Source organism: Chinchilla lanigera, unplaced genomic scaffold (genome assembly GCF_000276665.1).
Source record: "Chinchilla lanigera isolate Chin_1 unplaced genomic scaffold, ChiLan1.0 scaffold00055, whole genome shotgun sequence".
Lineage (NCBI taxonomy): Eukaryota > Metazoa > Chordata > Mammalia > Rodentia > Chinchillidae > Chinchilla > Chinchilla lanigera.
This window is the reverse complement of record NW_004955456.1, coordinates 8,139,602-8,146,639: the sequence shown is the minus strand read 5'-3', so window position 1 is coordinate 8,146,639 and position 7,038 is coordinate 8,139,602. Positions and strand designations below refer to the sequence as shown.

General features: G+C 43.5%; 1 pseudogene; it reads right to left on the bottom strand.

Moving 5' to 3' along the window:
- Positions 1–5,819: 5,819 nt before the first annotated feature.
- On the bottom strand, positions 5,820–6,834 carry LOC102009352 (annotated as a pseudogene).
- Between the last annotated feature and the right edge of the window lie 204 nt (positions 6,835–7,038).

The following is a 7,038-nucleotide window of genomic DNA, read 5'->3' as shown; positions in this document are numbered from 1 at the left end:
CATTTAACACCATGTCCCTGAAATGTCTCTTATGTTCCTCAGATTCTTGCTAAGTCAAGGCAACATTGTAAGGGATCAGAGCTGGGAAGAGCCAGATAAGTATTATCCTATTTGGGAACTGGGCAAAGGAGTGCTATCAGAAGAAAGTGCCTTTCTCCCTGTATGCAAGTCAGCTGTTTCTTGGGATGTGGGTCATACAATGGAATCAAGAAAGCTAATGAATGCTGTCTTTTTCTTTTTCTTTCTTTTCTTTTTCTTTCTTTTTTTTTTTTTTGTCTTTTTGAGACAGGATTTTGTCTTGCACTTCAGGCTGGCCTTGAACTCACTTTATAGCCCAGGCTGGCCGCAAACTCACAGCGATCCTCCTGCCTCAGCCTCCTGAGTGCTGGGATTACAGGGGTGAGCCACCATGCCTGGATTAATGATGCCATTTCTATGTAGTTTGCTTTATAAAACGTTCCCTCCCAATAACTGGGATTAGAACAGAGCACCATGGAGTGCCAGTCCACCAGCTACCTCAAAACACTTCGAGTTCTCTCTGGAGAATTTCTGGAGATTTCCTGTCTGATCCGCTGCCATTGGACTTTGGCAATTTCCTTGTCCAGCCTGCCGTCCCTGGATCTTCTAGCAGTTTTCTATCCAGCACTGCCAGTGAACTATGATGATTTTCTGTCTGGCTTGCGGGCCCCCAGACTTTTCAGCAATTAACTACTCCAGCCCACTGCTGCTACACATTCCAAGTACCTTCTGGGGACTGCCTTGTCCAGAGCATTGTTACAGGACTCTATCCTTCTATGTTAGTAAGTCTCATTTTCTTTCTTTCTTTCTTTTTTTTTTGTAAGTCTCATTTTCTATTAAATTTTAATAAACCTTACCTCTCCTACTCCCCCGGCACCCCTAGGCTGTGGATGAGGTAGCAATCCAGTTTCCCGAGAAGCAACCACTGTCTAAGTTTTATCACCAAACATTAACCCTGCCTATGTATCACACAGTGGATTCACACATAGCTATTCTTTCAAGTCTGGCTGTTTTTACTTGTTATGCTTCTGAGATAGATTAATGCTGTTGCACTCACACCTCCTAAAATTTTTAAAACTCTTTTGAGGACCTAGATGGACTCATGGATTTTAATTTGATGTTTTATTGTCACTCGTTTTATTTTATTTTATTTTATTTTATTTTTTATTTTAAAGAGTAAAAGAAGGATAACATAATAATAGGGGGAGCTTACCAAATTACAGATGAAGTGGTAGGAAATTATCAATGGTTATTGTTTTACATATTGTTACCTACAAGATAGTTTCTCAGGAAAACAAATAGGGGCTGCATTCCTACCTTGGCTTCAAGAAAAGCAGAATAATCTCCATACTTGAAGCTACCTATGGCTCATAACAGTTCACATGTACAATGCTTTCTAACAGGAAAATGTGACTTTTGCCAAACAAAACAAACTATGGAAATAAAATTAAAGCATTTTAAAATCATTTCTGGAAAAATGTGGTTGGGATGGTGGTTCATGTCTCTAATTCCATCACTCTGGGAGGCTGAGGTAGGAGGATTGCAGGTTTGAGTTCATCCTGGCCAACTCAGTGACTTAGCAAGACCCTGCTTCAAAACGAAAAAAAATTAGGAGTGGTGGGGATGCAACTCTACACAAAGGCCCTTGTGTTCAAGCTCCAGCACTGAAAGAAAAAAAGATATATAAATCAGACTACTTCCTTAACTGTTTATGTGAACCAATAAAGCTCTTCCCTGGTGAACTTTATGGTTTTTTGTTTGTTTGTTTGTTTGGTTTTGTTTTTAAGACAGGGTCTCCCTATGCAATTCAGGCTGGCCTTGAACTTGCTTTGTAGCCCAGGCTGGTCTTGAACTCTCAACGATCTTCCTGCCTTAGCCTCCCAAGTGCTGGGATTACAAGCGTGAGCCACCACACCCGGCACCCTGCTGAACTTTAATGTGGCACCAAAGTTCAGCCTCTGGTAGTCTCCTGCTTTGCATCTTCAACAATGGCATGGAGCGACATGGCGACTTTTGGCTCATGGTCATTATCAAAAACTTCATCTGTGTTTAAACCTACAAATACAGCAGGAGTGACAATTTTAGCCAAAATTAATCTATGTTTGGACATTTCAAAACAGCTGAGTAGAGAACCCATCACGTAACCTCCTCCTCCACAAAGAACCAAAGCAACAGCTGGACAGCTGTGCTTTGTGGTGAGTGACTGCAGGGGGAGGCCTGGACTGAGCAGGCAGAGATTTGGGATGACATCTTAGAAAGAGGCAGGTGGACCCAGCAACTGCCAGCCTGGCTCCCCAGCTGGGTGGGGGCAATCCCCTTCTCAGGGAGAGAGGGAAAGGGAGCGCCTTCAGTACAGATGCTGGTGGTCCAAGGTTTCGCAGCTGTCACAAGAATGCAGTCCCACTAGGGAAGCAGCCTGGATTCTGCACAGCGACTTTGCTTAGGGGAAGGAATTCATATTATCTGCAAATCCAGGCTGCCGTGGATAGGAGCCGTCTCGAGAGGAGAGCTGCTGTCTGAGTTCATCTGATCTTGGCATCAGAACCGTTGCACGGGCACATTTCTCGGACCCCACACACATTCCTCCTCACCGGTGTGGGTGTCTGCAGCCTCACAGATCTGACTTGGCCCAGCAGGGCAGCTGAGAGCCCAGCACCCAAGGCCTCTTGGTGCTCTGTATTGCAGGGGACAGGCGTTTCAGATACAGCCATGGACACCGCCACACCCTTGAGGCTTCAGGTTGCCCGCCCGCAGAGAACAAGGGGATGGCCAGCTATGTGTCCTGCCAACTGCGTCCCTCACATCTCTGGCAGACAGCATCATGGGCTCCATCTTGTCTTGCTCCCATATCTTGTTTGGGGACTGGCTGCTGTCAGGGATGGGTGCAAGCACCACACACAAGGCACTGTGGGTCCCTCTACTGCCTCCCTCTGCACACTGTGTGCTGCACTCCGGCCTTGCCTAAGGTCACGTACTTCAGCCCCGCCCCCCGCTGGGGTTGCCAATGCTGGAGCCCCCTGCCAGCAGCAGGGCTCCTCTCAGCAGTATCTGAGAAACGTCCACTGCCCAACTGGTGACACCGTCCCAAACTGCTGGAGTGGCCCAGAGTGGGCCCACTGCTGTGTACACCCTACTTGCCTAAGCTGCAGGAGGTCCCCAATCTCATGTGGTCCCACGCCACACACAGCGCCCAGTCATTAATTACAGCCAAAGAAACTAAAGATGTAGTACACTATGGTGGCCCGCCAAAAACAAAGCCAATACCAACTTCAAAGCCATTTACTGTGAAGGCCCATACTGTGGATGTGCTAAATGATCCACCAGAGGACCAGATGCACAAATCTCAGTATAGAGGTGCAAGAAATATGGTAACATGAAAAATATGGTAACATGATGCCTCCAAAGAACACAGTCTCTAGCAACAGATCCCAAAGAAAATATCACTGACAAAATACCTGATAAAGAGCTTAAAAGACATGTTATAAAGCAGCTCCATGATATCCAATTGTCCAACAGAAACAGCTGTCTAGAAACATAGCCAGCTGGGTGAAATTGGAAAAGCAATGCATGCGAGAAATTCAGCAAGATGTTGAAAAAGAACCAAATAGGAATCTTGAAGATACTGGGTTCAGTAGATCAGAATGTTTAGTTGAAAACCTCAAGACAAGATTACATCAAGTGGAAGAAAGAATAGCTGAGCTCAAAGACAGCTATTCTTTTGAAATATTCCATTCAGATTAAAGGGGGAAAAAAGAAACAAAGCTATGTGAGATCTTTGGAACACTATAAATACCTGTGTCATTGAAAATGTCCAAAGGTGAGGAGATCAAAGGTGAAGGGAAGCCAGTCTGGCACTTGCCTGTAATCCCAGCAATCTGGGAGGTTGAGAGAGGAAGACTGCAATTTTGAGCCCAGCTTGGGAAACGTAAAAAAATTTGCAAGACCCAGGCCTGGGGATGTATCTTAGTGATGAAGCATCCCTGGGCTTGGCTTACTCCCCAGCACTGAAAAAAATGTTAAAGGCATGAAAAAACTCCAGTAAAACAATAGCAAAAACCGTCCCTAATCTTAGGAAAGACATGGACATCCAGTACTGGAGACATAAAACCCCAAATGGACATGCCCAGAGGAGATCATCACCACAACACATTACAGTCAAACTGTCAAAAGTTAAGACAAAGAAATAATTCCGCAAATGACTAGAGAAAAGCTCCAAGTCACATGTAAGGGTATCAATATTAGTCTATCAGGGAAAGAATTCTCAGTAGAAACCTTTTAAACCTTCCAAGCCAGGAGGGCATGGAATGACACATTCCAAGTCCTGAAAGAAAACAACTGCCAACCAAGAATACTCAGGAAGGCCAGACTTCAGAAATGAAGGAAAAATAAAGACATTCCAAGACAAGCAAAAACTAAGGGAACCCACCACTAGACTGGCCTTAAAGATGATGCTTGCAGGACTCCTACATCTAGAAGTGAAAGAAGTTTAACTACTACAATTAAAATACGGGAAGAACAGATCCAGAAAAGGAAAATAGAAAGGAAACCTCAACACAGTAAGCCAAAACCATGAAGATGAACAGGAGGGGAAGAAAAGAACACACAATATTTAAAACAACTAGATTAAAATAAAATGACAGAAGTGAGTCGTTACCTATCAAGAACAACCTTGGATATGAAAGGAGTTAGTTTTTTAATTAAAAAGATAAGAGATTAGCTTGATGGATATGGGAAAGAAAAAAAAAGACAATAGTATGCTGCCTTCAAGAAACTTACTTCAGAAGTAAACATACACACAGGCTGAAAGTGAAAGAATGGGAACACACACACACACACACACATACACACACACACACACACACCCTTTTACCTTCATTCTATGAGCTTTCTTTTGGATGAGGTGGGTCTCCTGCAGGCAACATATGGCTGCATTTTGTTTTTTTGATCTAATCTCCCAGTCTGTGCTTTTTGATTGGGGAGTTAAGACCATTGACACTGAGAGTCACTACTGTAAGGTGTTTACTGAATCTTATCAGTGCATTATTTTTCCAGTGGTGATGCCATAATGCTGGAATAACATAATAATAGTTGGGGCTGGGGATTTAGCTCAGCGGCAAAAGTGCTTGCCTGGCAAGCGCAAGGTCGTGAGTTCAGTTCCTGGTACCGGAGAAAAACCAAAAAAACTAAAAAAAACAAAACAAAACAAAAAACATAATAATAGTTATACAAATAAAAATGTATTTATTTTGTTTGTCATGAAAAGTCTATTTTTCTGTTATTCTTTTTTTTTCACTTTAGGGCCTTTGTCACAAATCTGAATCTTTAATGTTAAAAACTTGAAACAAAAATGTCACTATTCAATCTCAAAAGAGGTATGGTTTGATGTCCATCACATTTAACAAGAAAATTTCCTTTAAAAAAAGGGGGAGGAGCCAGGCGTGGTGGCGCACACCTGTAATCCCAGCACTTGGGAGGCTGAGGCAGGAGGATCGTTGTGAGTTTGAGACCAGCTTGAGCTACAAAGTGAGCTCAAGGCCGGTCCGAACTGGATAGTGAGACCCTGACTCAAAAAGAAAGGAAAAAAAAAAAAAGGGAAGGCCTGAGAGATAGCTCAGTGGCACAGTGCCTGCTTAGTAAGCACAAGGTCCTGAGTTCAATTCTTGGTTCCAAAAAGGGGAAAAAAGTACTATGTCTTCCCATCTGAATGAAAAAGTACCCACTGGACTTTTTTCCCCTTCAACTCATTAACTTGTATACATATGGGAATCAGAAAGTTTGCATTTTCTTCATAACAGTTCTTGTTATGATGTTTGATGGATTATTTTTTGCAACTCCACAAATTCATCAAGAAGAAGGGGCAAACACCATCTTTATAATAGTTACTAAAATCTGCATGGACTGTTCTGCTGAATTCTAATGCATTGTACCACTGACCTTTGTTCATAATAGGATACCTTGCTCTAGGTACTGGTAAAATACTGAAAACAGTGGCTATGTCCTCTCAGGCAGAACAGCTAACATAGATTTAGCAGTATCAATATCAAGGCTTCTCTGATCTTTAGGCTTTGCTAAAGGCATATCTATATATATTCTTAAATGAAATATCATTCAGCTGTGAGTGCAAAATGCCAAATTTGTTCTGTAACTTTTCTGTGTAGTCACACTGTAATGAAGTCATTCCCCCTTCTTTTTTGTCTTGTTGAGACAGGGTCTCACTATGCAGTTCAGGCTGGCCTTGAGCTCACTCTGTAGGCTAGGCTGGTATTGAATTCACAATGATCCTCCTGCTTCAGCCTGCCGGGTGCTGGGATTACAGGCATGCGCCACCATGCCTGGCCTAAAGTCATTCACTTTAACCATTCTTCCTTGGTTAAAAAAAAAAAAAAAAAAATCCCATGCTTCTAGCCTCCAATTTCCACACTAAAACTAACATAATAATATTTTCAGGTATAACACCAATGTCTTCACAAAATTTTTCCATTCCTTCTGGCCCTACAACTTCATCAGGATCTGCATACTCATAAAACCAAGCTAGGGACTTCTTGCTTGAAAAATATTCCTCTCCACTTATCAGTCTAGCAGGGGGTTGGGATCTGCAATAGCTCGAGATTTTACCCTTTTTCAGACCTCCATCTTTGCTACTGCCGCTGCCATCCCAGATTTTCTCTTCTTCACTGGAATCTCGCGCCCTCTCTGGCAGGGTGGGCAAGGGAGCCAGGGAAAAGGGTTGCTGTCTACTAGAGGCCCTTCAGCGCTGACACCCAGTTCCCCCAAGACAGCAAGCAAAGGAGCAGAGCCGCCAGCCCTCACTGGCATGGCCTAACTGCTGCCTGCTCCCAGATCTTGTCTTTCTTTGCCTGAGACAGAAGTAGTTCCTCACCTCTGGACACTTTGGCTGGATCTCACTAGGAGAAGATAACGTGGACAGCGCAGGACCTCCCCTACTCCCTGAGTACAGGAGGCTCTGTTTGACCCGGATGAGAATTCCCCGGGACCAGAAATGACCTGTCAACTTTGAAG